Here is a 14798-nt window from a genome sequence, read left to right on the forward strand (position 1 = left end):
TCTGACTTGTTTTATCGAGAGCAGAGGGCTTAGTTCAGCCGCATCCTTCAGCCTTTTATTATCTTCCCACAGCTGTAATATTAGACTGCCAGTAGGCTGATCTTTCAACATTTTGAACAAGTCTTCACTCGTAAATACGTATGGCTTTGTGTCGACCCACACACCCTTTTTAAAGACGAGTACCCTTTTAGCCCCTCCCAATCTCATTGTTATTTGGCTCATACGTTTCCGTCTCTTTGTGAAGCTTTCCGCAAACTTAATCTCCAAGTTGTTCCTCAAGGATTTCTTGCCAACCTCCAAGCCTCCCCTACTTTGGAAGATCAAATTCGTGAGGCACAACTTCTTGATGCAATGGTGAAGAAGGTGAAGATTGGGATTGCCAAGAGCCAACCCAAGTACAAGTGTTATCGCCTTGATGACAATGATACTCTTTTCTTCGAGGATCGAATTGTGGTTCCTAAAGGTGATCTACGTAAAGTCATTATGAATGAGGCTCACAATTCACTCCTATCTATTCATCCTGGAAGTACAAAGATGTACCATGACCTCAAGAAATCGTATTGGTGGACTCGAATGAAGCGAGAAATTGCTCAGTTCATGAATGAATGTGATGTCTGCAGAAGAGTGAAAGCAGAACACCAACGGCCAGCTGGTCTCCACCAACCTCTTGCCATTCCAGAATGTAAGTTTGACCATATTGAAATGGATTTCGTGACTGGATTTCCTAAGTCCAAGCGTGGAAATGATGATATCTTTGTTGTCATCGACAAGCTTACTAAAGTGGCTCATTTTCTTCCTATCAAAGAATCTATCACAGCAGCTCAGTTGGCAGAGCTATATACCTCCAGGATTGTCTCCTTGCATGGCATTCCGCAGTTGATATCTTCAGATCGTGGAAGCATCTTCACTTCTAAGTTCTGGGATTCCTTCCAGAAGGCCATGGGCACCAACATTCGCTTCAACACAGCCTTCCATCCTCAAACTAGTGGACAAGTCGAGCGAATTAATCAAATTCTTGAAGATATGCTCAGGGCTTGTGTCATTTCTTTCGGTATGAAGTGGGAAGATTGTCTTCCATATGTTAAGTTCTCCTACGACAACAGTTTCCAAGCGAGTTCGGGCAAGACCCCATTCCAGATTCTCTATGGCAGAAAGTGTCGTACTCCTCTTAATTGGTCAGAGACTGGTGAACGCCAACTTCTTGGCAATGACTTAATCACAGAAGCTGAAGAAATGTGTAAAGTCATCCGTGAAAATCTCAAAGTCGCGCAATCGTGAAAGTGCAACTATCCCTAGGTGGATTTGGTAATTCATAACAACATATAGCTCATTGAGCTAATGCTATTCCAAGATAATTATTTCAGGAAAGCTCAATGATTGGCATGGCATGGATGTGAAAGTGGAACCCTCAAAATGCTAAGGACAAAGGATTGGCTCAAGCTCAAAAGCTCAAGACTCTTCATTTTATATTTTAGTGATCCAAGATCACATTGAGTCTTCAGGAAAAGCCAATACTATCAAGGAGGGATGAGGTGTTGCTTAATGAGCCTCTTGCTTCATGTGCTTAGTGATATGCTCCAAAACCCTCAACTACTTTCCCATATCCACATATGACCTAAACCCTAAGCCAAACTCGGTCCTACCGATTCTTCCTATCCGGCGCCACCGAGTTTTCATTTGTCATAAGCCACTGCCAAACCCTAGCAATTCGGTCCTACCGATAGGGATCTCAGTCTCACCGAGATGGGGTTGCAAACTCTTTGTTTCCCTTTCGTAACTTTTCGGTCTCACCGAAAGAGCGAATCGGTCCTGCCGAGATTGCAATGTAAATTCAGTGTTTCCCCTTTGTAACTTTTCGGTCTCATCGAAAGAGCAAATCGGTCCCACCGAGTTTGCCTGACCAACTCTCTGGTTAGCTAATTATCAAATTCGGTCTCACCGAGTTTGTGTAATCGGTCTCACCGAGATTACCTTATGCCCAAACCCTAATCATATCGGTCCTACCGAGTTGCATGTCAGTCCCACCGAAAATCTCTAACGGTCACTAGGTTTACATTTTCGGTCCGACCGAGTTTGTTGATTCGGTCCCACCGAGATTGGAAAACTGCGTGTAACGGTTGGATTTTGTGTGGAGGCTATATATACCCCTCCACCTCCTCTTCATTCTTGGAGAGAGCCATCAGAACACATACACCATTCCAACTCATATGTTCTGAGAGAGAACCACCTACTCATGTGTTGAGACCAAGACATTCCATTCCTACCATATGAATCTTGATCTCTAGCCTTCCCAAGTTGCTTTCCACTCAAATCTTCTTTCCACCAAATCCAAATCCCATGAGAGAGAGTTGAGTGTTGGGGAGACTATCATTTGAAGCACAAGAGCAAGGAGTTCATTACCTACACACCATTTGTTACTTCTTGGAGAGTGGTGTCTCCTAGATTGGCTAGGTGTCACTTGGGAGCCTCCGACAAGATTGTGGAGTTGAACCAAGGAGTTTGTAAGGGCAAGGAGATCGCCTACTTCCTGAAGGTCTACCGCTAGTGAGGCAAGTCCTTCGTGGGCGATGGCCATGGTGGGATAGACAAGGTTGCTTCTTCATGGACCCTTTGTGGGTGGTTGCTTCTTCGTGGACCCTTCGTGGGTGGAGCCCTGTGTGGACTCGCGCAACCGTTACCCTTCGTGGGTTGAAGTCTCCATCAACGTGGATGTAGGATAGCACCACCTATCCGAACCACGGGAAAAACATTCGTGTCTCCAATTGCGTTTGAATTCTCCAAACCCTTCCCTTTACATTCTTGCAAGTTGCATGCTTTACTTTCCGCTGCCTATATACTCTTTGCATGCTTGCTTGAATTATGTGATGATTGCTTGACTTGTCCTAAATTAGCTAAAATCTGCCAAGAACTAAAATTGGGAAAAGGTTAAGTTTTTATTTGGTCAAGTAGTCTAATCACCCCCCCCCCTCTAGACATACTTTCGATCCTACAAGTGGTATCAGAGCCTTGGTCTCCATTTGCTTTGATCTCCATAGCTTGGTGGTCATATCCTTGGTTTCACAACCTAGGAGAGTATGGCGTCTAGCGAGGGAAATTATCACCGTAGAGGTCCTTACTTTGATGGTACTAATTTTGCTAGTTGGAAGCATAAAATGAAAATGCATATTCTTGGACATAACCCCGCCGTTTGGGCTATTATGTGTGTTGGCTTGCAAGGTGACTTCTTTGATGGGAGAGAACCAAACCGTGAAGCTACCGCGGTTGAGTTGAAGATGTTGCAATACAATGCTCAAGCTTGTGATATTCTCTTCAACGGATTGTGCCCCGAAGAATTCAACAAAATCAGCCGTCTTGAGAATGCAAAGGAAATTTGGGACACTTTGATTGATATGCACGAAGGTACCGACTCCGTCAAGGAATCCAAGTTGGATGTGCTTCAAAGCCAACTTGACAAGTTCAAGATGAAGGATGGTGAAGGTGTCGCTGAAATGTACTCTAGGCTTGCTCTCATCACAAATGAGATTGCCGGCTTAGGAAGTGAAGAGATGACCGATAGATTCATCATCAAGAAGATTCTAAGAGCCTTGGATGGAAAATATGATATCGTGTGCACATTGATCCAAATGATGCCAAATTACAAAGATCTCAAGCCAACGGAGGTGATTGGAAGAATTGTTGCTCATGAGATGTCACTTAAGGATAAAGAGGAACTTCACAACAAATCAAGTGGTGCCTATAAAGCCTCATGTGAAGCCCCTACATCATCAAGTGAGAAACAAGACTTCAATGAAGAATTGAGCTTAATGGTGAAGAACTTCAACAAGTTCTACAAGAGTAGAAGCAAAGATAGAAGCTTCAAGCCAAGGTCCTACAATGACAAAAGATCTTCTAGTCGAGAGCGAAACTACTACAATTGTGGAAGACCCGGACACTATTCCAATGAGTGTACAGCTCCCTACAAGAGAAGAGAAGATTCTCCAAGAAGAAGAAGCAAAGAATCACCACCAAGAGAGAGAAGGAGTAGAGATGATCGTTATGAACGAAGATACTCACGGAGAAGCAAGGATTCGGAAAGGAAGGAAAAATCATCAAGGAGCTACACAAGACGAAGACATCAAGCTCATATTGGTGAATGGGTATCCGGCTCCGACTCCGACAGCCACTCCGAGAGAAGTTATCACTCCGACTCCGAAGATACTCAAGATGAAGGTGTTGCCGGTCTAGCACTTGTGTCAACCAACTCCTACGACATATTTGACTCACCAAATGAAGGAATTGGAAGATGCTTCATGGCCAAAGGTCCTAAGGTAACACACCCCGAGTATGTTGATTTCAATAGTGATGAAGATGACTTGTTAGGTGATGATTTGCTTGTTGACAACTCTAGTGATGAATACTACGATGAAACGTCAATTAATCATGCTAATCAAGATAAAACGAATGACAATGATAAGGAGAAGATTGAGGCTCTAACTAAAGAACTAAACACTCTTAAGTTAGCTCATGAAACTATCTTCGAAGATCATCAAGAACTTTTAAGAGCTCATGAGAAATTACGCTTTGAAAAGCTCAATCTTGAGCAAGAGCATGAGTTCTTAAAAGCAATCAATGATGATCTCCGCAAGAAAATTTCTTCTTACATTGCCAAGCGTTTACTCTTATCCACTTACATGCCTCAAGTCAAGTCTAGTAACAAGAACAAGAAAGATTCTTCCTCTAGTAGTAACAATGATCATGTTAAATCCAATATTGTTGCTTCTAGTAGTTCTCTTGATTCTACTAATGATTCTCTTAGCCAAGTTACACTTGAGCAAGAAAATAGCTTATTGAAGGGAATTATAGAGAAAGGAGTGTACAAAAGCCTTGCCGGGAGTAAGCAATTCGAGGAAATTGTGCGCAAGCAAGGAATGCACCGAAAGAATCAAGGTGTTGGTTTTGAACGAAAGTTCAATGTCAATGGAGTTGAGTGGGAAGAAGATCAATACCCCAAGACAAAGTTTATTCCTCAACAAGAGAAGTATGATACTTCTTTCAAGGGGACACAAGCTCAAGATGATCTTCCACCACAAGACTACAAGCAAAAAGGCAAGGACAAGCTTCAAGAGCAAATTGACGCATTTGAAGAAGCTCCAAAGACCTTAGTCAAGTGGATTCCCAAGACTACTTCAAGTTCCACTTCATCAAGTACGACTACAACTCCAAGGATTCCCATCAAGATGATGTGGATCCAAAAGAAGAAGAACTAGAGAGTTCTTGAGGGTGACTCCGCCAACATACTTCACTCTTATCATTTTGGCAAGAACGAGTGCAATCAACTTCCACATCTTGAACTAGTTCAAGGAGTCACAAACCCTCTTGTTGGTAAGACAAGGGACAAGGTAACCTAAAAGTTTTCATGGACATCATCTTGTGTGTGCATCACTCTATGTCTATGGATATCCTTGTTTGTTCCTTGTGGGACTAACCCATGTAGGTATTGAAAGTGCAATTCACTCAAATGGATAGCTCCAAGTGATCTACATCAACATTAAGCATCCACATCTTCAACATCTACATGAAGTCATCATCGACAAAACCCAAGGTTAGTTCATCCCTCTTAGGGGGATATCACATCTAGGGGGAGCTTTACTCTAAGACTTGAGCTAAAGCAACTCTAAAGATGTGAACACAACAATGCTTTATGTAAAAGTGGTAACCCCACTTAAGCTTAAACGATGAGTATGACCTATGATCAAGTGTTCTCACTTGACTCCTAAGTTAATATACTCATATATAGATGACCTAGTCATCGCAAATTGCTTGATAGATGCTAGAATTGGTTGTGCATGCCTTGTCACATATTTCATTTGCCATCTTATTGTGTGAGCATGCTGGTTGCATCTTTTACTCATTCGAGGACATCCACTTGTTGTTTTGATTGTTTGGTTTTATCTTCTTCTGCCAAGTGGATGGACAAGAATGCCTAAGAACCTCCTCTAGCTATCTATGCTTTTCTCGTCTCAAACTCTATTCATGCTGCATCACAAAATTTGATCAAGTCAGATTCGAACCACTCTGTGTGAGGAGCGCTCGGAGTCCCCGATTCGTCATAGACTTAAACTTCCAAAACCTCTTTATGATTCTCGGTCTGATTGATACCCCACTTTCGGTCCTACCGAGTTCATTAAGTTGATCTAGGTTTTCGATCTCAGTGCAACCGATTTGAACCTTTCGGTCACACTGAGTTTCAGTAACTGCCTGCAGTTATGAATCCCGGTGCCACCGAGTTGTTCCACTCGGTCACACCGACAGGGTCGGGCTATATATATCACGGGCAAAATTTTGGAAATTTCTCCGAACCCCTTCGCCCGCGCGATAGCCTGCTCTGCCCTCATGGTCTCCGGATTGTCTTCTCGCCGCCAGCCGCCTCCAGTCGCTGGTCTCCGTTGCCGTCAACGGGAATTCTGCCCCACCGTTGCCGCCGTAGCGAGTCTCCGCCAAACTAGGGTATGGACTCGATCTTTGTGCTATTCCCCAATCTGATTCCTAGCACATTGTGATCATATTGATTCTAGCCACGTTTGATAAACTTCTATCCAGTCAATGAACTCATAGATTAGGTTTGATTCAAAAATTCTAGGTTTAGGTTTCCGCCGAAACCATCTCGGACCCACCGAGTTGAAAAACTCGGTCCCACCGATTTGGCTTATGCCATTGCACAAGTGAGACTCGGTCTGACTGAGAATTACTTATCGGTGTGACCGATTTTGGAACTCTGTGAAACCCTAGCAGTCTCGGTGCCACCGAACTGTGACTCGGTCCAACCGAGTTCACCAGTTCAGGTGCCAAAACTGCTTCGGCATCACCGAGTTTAAAAATCGATAGATCCGAGATGATTTCAGTGGGAAACTAAAACTAAGTTTTTTTGGATCATTCTTTTGCAAAAAATCTCTGCATTTTGTGATGCTCATCCACTCTATCTCATCTATAACCTATTCACAGGGTCAGCAGTCAGAGTTTGCAGCATGTCTGATCAAAGTGATAGCCAGAACATGTCAGAGCAGCAGGTGCACATGAGTGAGGGCACTAGTCCCTCAAGTTCTTCAGATGAGGGCAGCAGGAGCACCCCTAGCAACTTGCCAAAGGCTGCCATGAGACAGAGGAAGAAGAGAACTTCAGACTCCGAAGATGAAGACTATGTGGCAGAGGAAGAGGCCACTTCCAAGAGAGTTGAGCCAGCTCAAGGCACAAAGCCAGGCCTAAAGATCAAAAGGCCAGCAGGCAGGCAACCCATGTCAAAGGCAAGAGCCTCAACTGAGAAGCCCACTCCCCAAGAGCCAGTTGCTGCAGAAGGCAAGAAGAGGAAGGAAAGGGTCAAGAAGACCGTAGCCAGAGTGCTAGGAAAGGCTTCCATCATGGAAGAGGAAGAGGAAGAAGAGGTAGCTGCACCAGCACCCAAGGCACCCAAGCTGATGGGTGATGCCATAAGATCAGGGGCTACTGCATCTAAGCCCAAAGCTGCCTCCAAGCCCAAGTCTGCACCCAAGAGGAATACAAGGAGCATTCCTGCAGCTGAGAAGAACAAGGCCCCAGTGCCTGAGACTGTTGCTGAAGAAGAGGAAGAGAATGTTCTGAGAAAGCTCAAGCCCAAGATCCCAGACCACAATGATGCTCATCCTGTGGCTGAGGACATGAAGCTCAGGAGAGATTCAGGGCTGAGGAAGTGGAGAGAAGCATATCCGTATGCTTCAAGGAGAAGGACTGCCGTGGATTACAGATTTCACACCAAGGAACAGCAGGACTTCTATGAGACAGTGCTGCTAGATAAGAAGCCCATTGTCTGTGACATGAGATGGGTCGACTGGACCTACATGAGGGAGAAGGAGGAACACTACCCGGGAGTATGTGACAGCTTTAGTGCTTGTGGAGTTGCTGACTTTGTTGGGCAGAAGCTCACAAAGTGGAACGAGGAACTGATCATGCAATTCTACTCCACGCACACTTTTACCCAGATGGAAAGATCACATGGATGTCTGAGGGTACAAGGTACCAATCTACAGTGGCTGAGTGGGCACAGCTCATTAATGCCCCAGAGGAGCATGAAGATGACTTGGACATATATGCCAAGAAGAAAATGGACCACAATTCCATGTCCAATATGTATAAGGAAATTCCAAATGAGGCACTTGACACTTTCAAATTTGGCTCAGTGCACTATCTTCTGTCAGGACTGCCAACCATCAATTGGATCTTGAGGCACACCTTGTTGCCCAAGTCAGGTGATCACAAGATGATCAGAGGCCATGCGATCAGCTACATGTATTTGATGTGCCTCAGAAGTTCAAGGTGATGAGCCTCATAGTGGAAACTATCAAAAGGACTGCAGCAGATCAGAAGAGGAGTTACGGATATGCCCCTCAGATCCAGGAGCTCATCAACTCTAAGATGGGCACAGGCATATACTTGTTGGACAAGGAACACCTGCCCATCCGTCCAGATTTTGAGGATAACCAAGTGGTCATGACTGAGAATGAGCCATCATCAGTTCAAGCACAAGCAAAGAAGGAGAAGGCAAGAAAGGAGAAAGCTGCCAAGATGCCAACTCAAGAGGAGGCATCTGAGTATTTCTTGAAGACTAAACAAGAGCAGCTTGGTTACTTGATTGCATCCACGCTGAGGATTGAGCAAAGTCTGGCCACCCTCACTCAGAATCAGCAGAGCCTAGAGAGAATCATGGAACAGAAGTTCTATGACTTGGATGTCAAAGTAACGGAAGTTCAGTCTGCAGTGGAGCAGCTCCAGGAGGACATGCAGGAGAGGAGAGGCAGGACTACCACTCATGCCTTTGCCAGAGTGCCACGAGGCCCGAGGTCATCTGCCGTGCCAGTTGCTGACACCAGAGCCACCACTTCAGCACCAGCTACAGCCTCAGTTCCACCAGCTCCAGCATCTACTTCAGCTCCAACTCCAGCGTCTACTTCAGCGTCTACCGAAGCCTTCGTCCTTGGAGTGATCCGGACTCCACCTTCACCAGAAGATCAAGCCTGAGCGTCGATCTAGCACTATGCATTTTCTAGGAACTTTTTGGTAACTTGTTGCCAAAGGGGAGAAGATGTATAGATCATAGGCTTCGAGAGAGAGAGTGTTGCTTTTCTCTCTTGCTTTATTTGGTGGTTTTTCGAACTTGTTTGCTTTTGAGTGCTTGAGATACTACGTCATTATTTGTGAGACATTGATGATCATGTGTTTGATCATAAGCTACACTTAATGTTTGCTTAATGCTATTATCTTATCTATCTTATGTGATCATTCACTATTCTTGGTGATGAGTGCATGTATTTCATTCTTATCATTTTAAGCGCTCCACCAAGATGTGTGTGACATGGAAGAGTAACCCATGACTCTAACTCTTTGTGCATTTGCAGTCCAAAGCAAATTTTAAATATGCACAAATTTAGGGGGAGCTCTTACTTATCACATACTTCTCAAAGCAACGATATATTTCATCCTTATTATCATTTGTCGAAGCTTTGATATATATGTTGTCATCAATTACCAAAAAGGGGGAGATTGAAAGTGCAACTATCCCTAGGTGGTTTTGGTAATTCATAACAACATATAGCTCATTGAGCTAATGCTATTCCAAGATAATTATTTCAGGAAAGCTCAATGATTGGCATGGCATGGATGTGAAAGTGGAACCCTCAAAATGCTAAGGACAAAGGATTGGCTCAAGCTCAAAAGCTCAAGACTCTTCATTTTATATTTTAGTGATCCAAGATCACATTGAGTCTTCAGGAAAAGCCAATACTATCAAGGAGGGATGAGGTGTTGCTTAATGAGCCTCTTGCTTCATGTGCTTAGTGATATGCTCCAAAACCCTCAACTACTTTCCCATATCCACATATGACCTAAACCCTAAGCCAAACTCGGTCCTACCGATTCTTCCTATCCGGCGCCACCGAGTTTTCATTTGTCATAAGCCACTGCCAAACCCTAGCAATTCGGTCCTACCGATAGGGATCTCAGTCTCACCGAGATGGGGTTGCAAACTCTTTGTTTCCCTTTCGTAACTTTTCGGTCTCACCGAAAGAGCGAATCGGTCCCGCCGAGATTGCAATGTAAATTCAGTGTTTCCCCTTTGTAACTTTTCGGTCTCATCGAAAGAGCAAATCGGTCCCACCGAGTTTGCCTGACCAACTCTCTGGTTAGCTAATTACCAAATTCGGTCTCACCGAGTTTGTGTAATCGGTCTCACCGAGATTACCTTATGCCCAAACCCTAATCATATCGGTCCTACCGAGTTGCATGTCAGTCCCACCGAAAATCTCTAACGGTCACTAGGTTTACATTTTCGGTCCGACCGAGTTTGTTGATTCGGTCCCACCGAGATTGGAAAACTGCGTGTAACGGTTGGATTTTGTGTGGAGGCTATATATACCCCTCCACCTCCTCTTCATTCTTGGAGAGAGCCATCAGAACACATACACCATTCCAACTCATATGTTCTGAGAGAGAACCACCTACTCATGTGTTGAGACCAAGACATTCCATTCCTACCATATGAATCTTGATCTCTAGCCTTCCCAAGTTGCTTTCCACTCAAATCTTCTTTCCACCAAATCCAAATCCTATGAGAGAGAGTTGAGTGTTGGGGAGACTATCATTTGAAGCACAAGAGCAAGGAGTTCGTTACCTACACACCATTTGTTACTTCTTGGAGAGTGGTGTCTCCTAGATTGGCTAGGTGTCACTTGGGAGCCTCCGACAAGATTGTGGAGTTGAACCAAGGAGTTTGTAAGGGCAAGGAGATCGCCTACTTCGTGAAGATCTACCGCTAGTGAGGCAAGTCCTGTGTGGGCGATGGCCATGGTGGGATAGACAAGGTTGCTTCTTCGTGGACCCTTTCTGGGTGGTTGCTTCTTCGTGGACCCTTCGTGGGTGGAGCCCTGTGTGGACTCGCGCAACCGTTACCCTTGGGTGGAGCCCTGTGTGGACTCGCGCAACCGTTACCCTTCGTGGGTTGAAGTCTCCATCAACGTGGATGTAGGATAGCACCACCTATCCGAACCACGGGAAAAACATTCGTGTCTCCAATTGCGTTTGAATTCTCCAAACCCTTCCCTTTACATTCTTGCAAGTTGCATGCTTTACTTTCCGCTGCCTATATACTCTTTGCATGCTTGCTTGAATTATGTGATGATTGCTTGACTTGTCCTAAATTAGCTAAAATCTGCCAAGAACTAAAATTGGGAAAAGGTTAAGTTTTTATTTGGTCAAGTAGTCTAATCACCCCCCCCCCTCTAGACATACTTTCGATCCTACAAATCGCGTCAGAAGAGTTACTATGATAGCAATCATCGTGACTTGGCTTTCGAGATCGGAGACCATGTCTACCTCCGCGTCTCTCCAATGAAAGGTACTCGTCGCTTCGGTATCAAAGGGAAGCTTGCCCCTAGATACGTGGGTCCTTTCAAGATCATTGGCAAAAGAGGTGACCTCGCCTATCAACTTGAGCTTCCGTCCAACTTTGCAAATATGCACGACGTGTTTCACGTGTCACAGCTTCGCAAGTGTTTCAAGACGCCTGAGCGCACCGTCAACTTCGAAGAGATTGATCTCCAAGAAGACATGTCTTATCATGAGCATCCCGTTGCTATTCTTGAAGAAACTGAGCGCAAGACTCGCAACAAGTCTATCAAATTCCTAAAAGTGAAGTGGTCAGACCATTCCGACCGAGAAGCCACCTGGGAACGCGAGGACAACCTCCGTTCCAAATATCCGGAGTTCTTTCAGTACTAGATCTCGGGACGAGATCCTTTCGTAGTGGTGGAGTGTTGTAACACCCCGGATGTAACTTACCATATTTGTACTCCGACTCTTGCCATTTTCGGCTCTAAGTTATGAGATTTCCCCGTGGTTGGGTTTTGACTTTGTTTTGCATTTTGTTCATGTCATGCATTTCTTATCATGTCATCATGTGCATCGCTTTTGCATACGTGTTCGTCTCATGCATCCGAGCATTTTCCCCGTTGTCCGTTTTGCAATCCGACACTCCTACGTCCTCCGGCGCCCCCTTTTGCCTCTTTTCGTGAGCGGGTACTAAACGTTCTTGGAATGGACCGAGATTTGCCAAGCGGCCTTGGTACACCACCGGTAGACCGCCTGTCAAGTTTCGTGCCATTTGGAGTCCGCTTGATACTCCAACGGTTAACCGGGGAACCGTAAAGGCCTCGTGTGTGTTGCAGCCCAACACCCCTCTAAAGCAGCCCACAAACCCATCCAAACCCCCTCCATCCTCTCAGCCGTTCGATCACGATCGCGTGGCTGAAAACCGCACCTCATTTAGACTCTCCTAGCTCCCTCTACCTATAAATTGATGCCTTCCCCCGAAATCCCGCAGTCCAAAACCCTAGCCCCGCTCCTCCGCGCCGGCGGACGCGTCCGCCACCCCCCTCAACCAACCAGAGGGCGCCACGTGGCACCCCGCGAGCCCCGCCGCCGCCGGCCCTCCCGCTCCGCCGACCGGGCCCGCGACCCGCGCCGGCCCCGCCGCCCGCGTCCGCGCGCGCCGGTCGCCGCCCGCAGCTCCTCGCCAGCCGCCGCCATCGCCACTCCGCCGCGCCGCCTCCTCCGCGCCACCTCGCCGCCCCCTCGCCGCGCCTCGTCAACCTCGCCGTCCCTCCTGAAGTCCGGCAAGCTCCAGCCACCGCTCCTCGTCCTCTCCCTCCACTCCGGCGGCGAACTCCGACGAGATTCCGATCATCCTCGGAATCCGCGCCAGATCCAGATCTGGAAAACCCTTAGGTTGACCCCGTTTTCCCCAAGTCCCTAACATTTTCAGCTCATATTCATTGCATCATAAGTCCGCATCCGTAGCTCCATTTTGTGCGTGCAATATATCAAAATGTTCATCAGGATGTGCTCTTCATTTTGTTCCATTGTGCCATGCTTGTTTCAGTCCATCTTGATGCCCAAATGAATGTTGCAAGAGTGCTATAAAATGTTAGTTCCTGATTCTTATCAGATTATGAGCATTTGTCATTTTTGCCATGATTATTGTGTGCTGCATATGGGCATGAGCTCTACATGTGTTTTGGGCTATGCCATGCCATTTTTACAGGGGTGTATGCCATGTATTTTCGTAATATTGTTGTTTTCAGGGACTTAGAATTTCACTAAGTCATTGCTCTGCTGTTATTTTTATGCCATGTATTCATGTTGCTACAGTGAGATCCATGCTTCTTTTGAGTATGTTCAGTAAGGATGATTTTGACATATGGTTATGCTCTATCCATCCATGCCCCTGTTTGCATTTATGGAGTGCCCTAGCATGACTCAATCTTACTCTACTTTTGCTATAAAAATGTCCTAGCAGATTGTTTACAAGTTAATCAATTTTGCCAAGGTTGTTGTAGTTGATCCATGCATGTTATGAGATTGTTCTTGCCATGTTTAGCTTCATGAACATGTCTTCTTACTATTGCTATGCTTATCTTGTCATGCAATGCCTTGTGGTGAGTGAATCGAGCTCGCAAAGCGGCCTTCATAACTCTGTTTATGCCATGTCCAGTTTCCTGCTAAGTCTGAATCTGTTAACGAAACTTGCTATGTTTACATAGGTGCCATCATATTTTCAGTGCCCTTTTGGCTTATGGTCAGTAAGGGACTTTTGTTATATGGTTTGAGTAGATCCATGCCATGCCTTGTATTGCTTTGTTTTGTTCCTGTAGCATGTTGTTATCTTCCTCTAAACATTGCTTCCTGATGTTAATTCCTGACATGTTATTTTCACTAAGTCTGTGATGCTGATATCTTTTACACTTTTGCCATGCTTGTTTGAACCTTCTCTTGTGTGATTTAGCCGTAGCTCAGTGTTCACCTTTTGTCAAGCATCTTGAGTAGATCACTGCCATGTGCTTTGTTGCTATGTTGGAGTGCAGTAGCTTAGTTTCTTGTTGCATTTTAGATGGCATCATGCTGTTAATCACAGAATTGTGCCATTCTTGTTTTGCTTGCCATTTGCAAACCGTGCATCCGATTCCGGTGATCTTTATATCGATTTCGACCGAAATCAACTCATCTTTCCAGCGGCGCACTTGGTTTGCCAAGTTGAGGCCTGGTTCAATCTTTTTCCTCACAGAGCATGCATACGCATTGCATATCACATCCTGCATGTCATGTCATGTTTTGCATCATGTTGCTTGCGCATTGCACCGTGATTGATTGTTGGTCTTTTGCTTGTGTGCTTGCCTTGGGTAGATCCAGGAGACGAGTTTGTGATGGAGGAACCCATTGAGTACGCTTACGAGGATCAGGCTTTCGTCAACTCGGAGAACTTTGCAGGCAAGATGACCATACCCTCAAAATCACTTCTATCTTTGCTTGCTAATTGTTCGCTCTATTGTTATGCCGCGATACCTACCACTTGCTATATCATGCCTCCCATATTGCCATGACAAGCATCTAACCCACCTTTTCCTAGCAAACTGTTGTTTGGCTATGTTACTCCTTTGCTCAGCCCCTCTTATAGCGTTGCTAGTTGCAGGTGAAGATGGAGTTTGTTTCTTGTTGGAACATGTTTATTGTTGGGATATCATTAGTATATCTTGTTTATTTTAATGCATCTATATACTTGGTAAAGGGTGGAAGGCTCGGCCTTATGCCTGGTGTTTTGTTCCACTCTTGCCGCCCTAGTTTTCGTCATACCAGTGTTATGTTCCTTGATTTTGCGTTCCTTACGTGGTTGGGTTATAATGGGAACCCCTTGACGGTTCGCCTTGAATAAAACTCCTCCAGCAAGGCCCAACCTTGGTTTT

The sequence above is a fragment of the Triticum urartu genome, chromosome 2A, assembly GCF_056163025.1.
Source record: "Triticum urartu cultivar PI428250 chromosome 2A, HENAU_Tu73, whole genome shotgun sequence".
Lineage (NCBI taxonomy): Eukaryota > Viridiplantae > Streptophyta > Magnoliopsida > Poales > Poaceae > Triticum > Triticum urartu.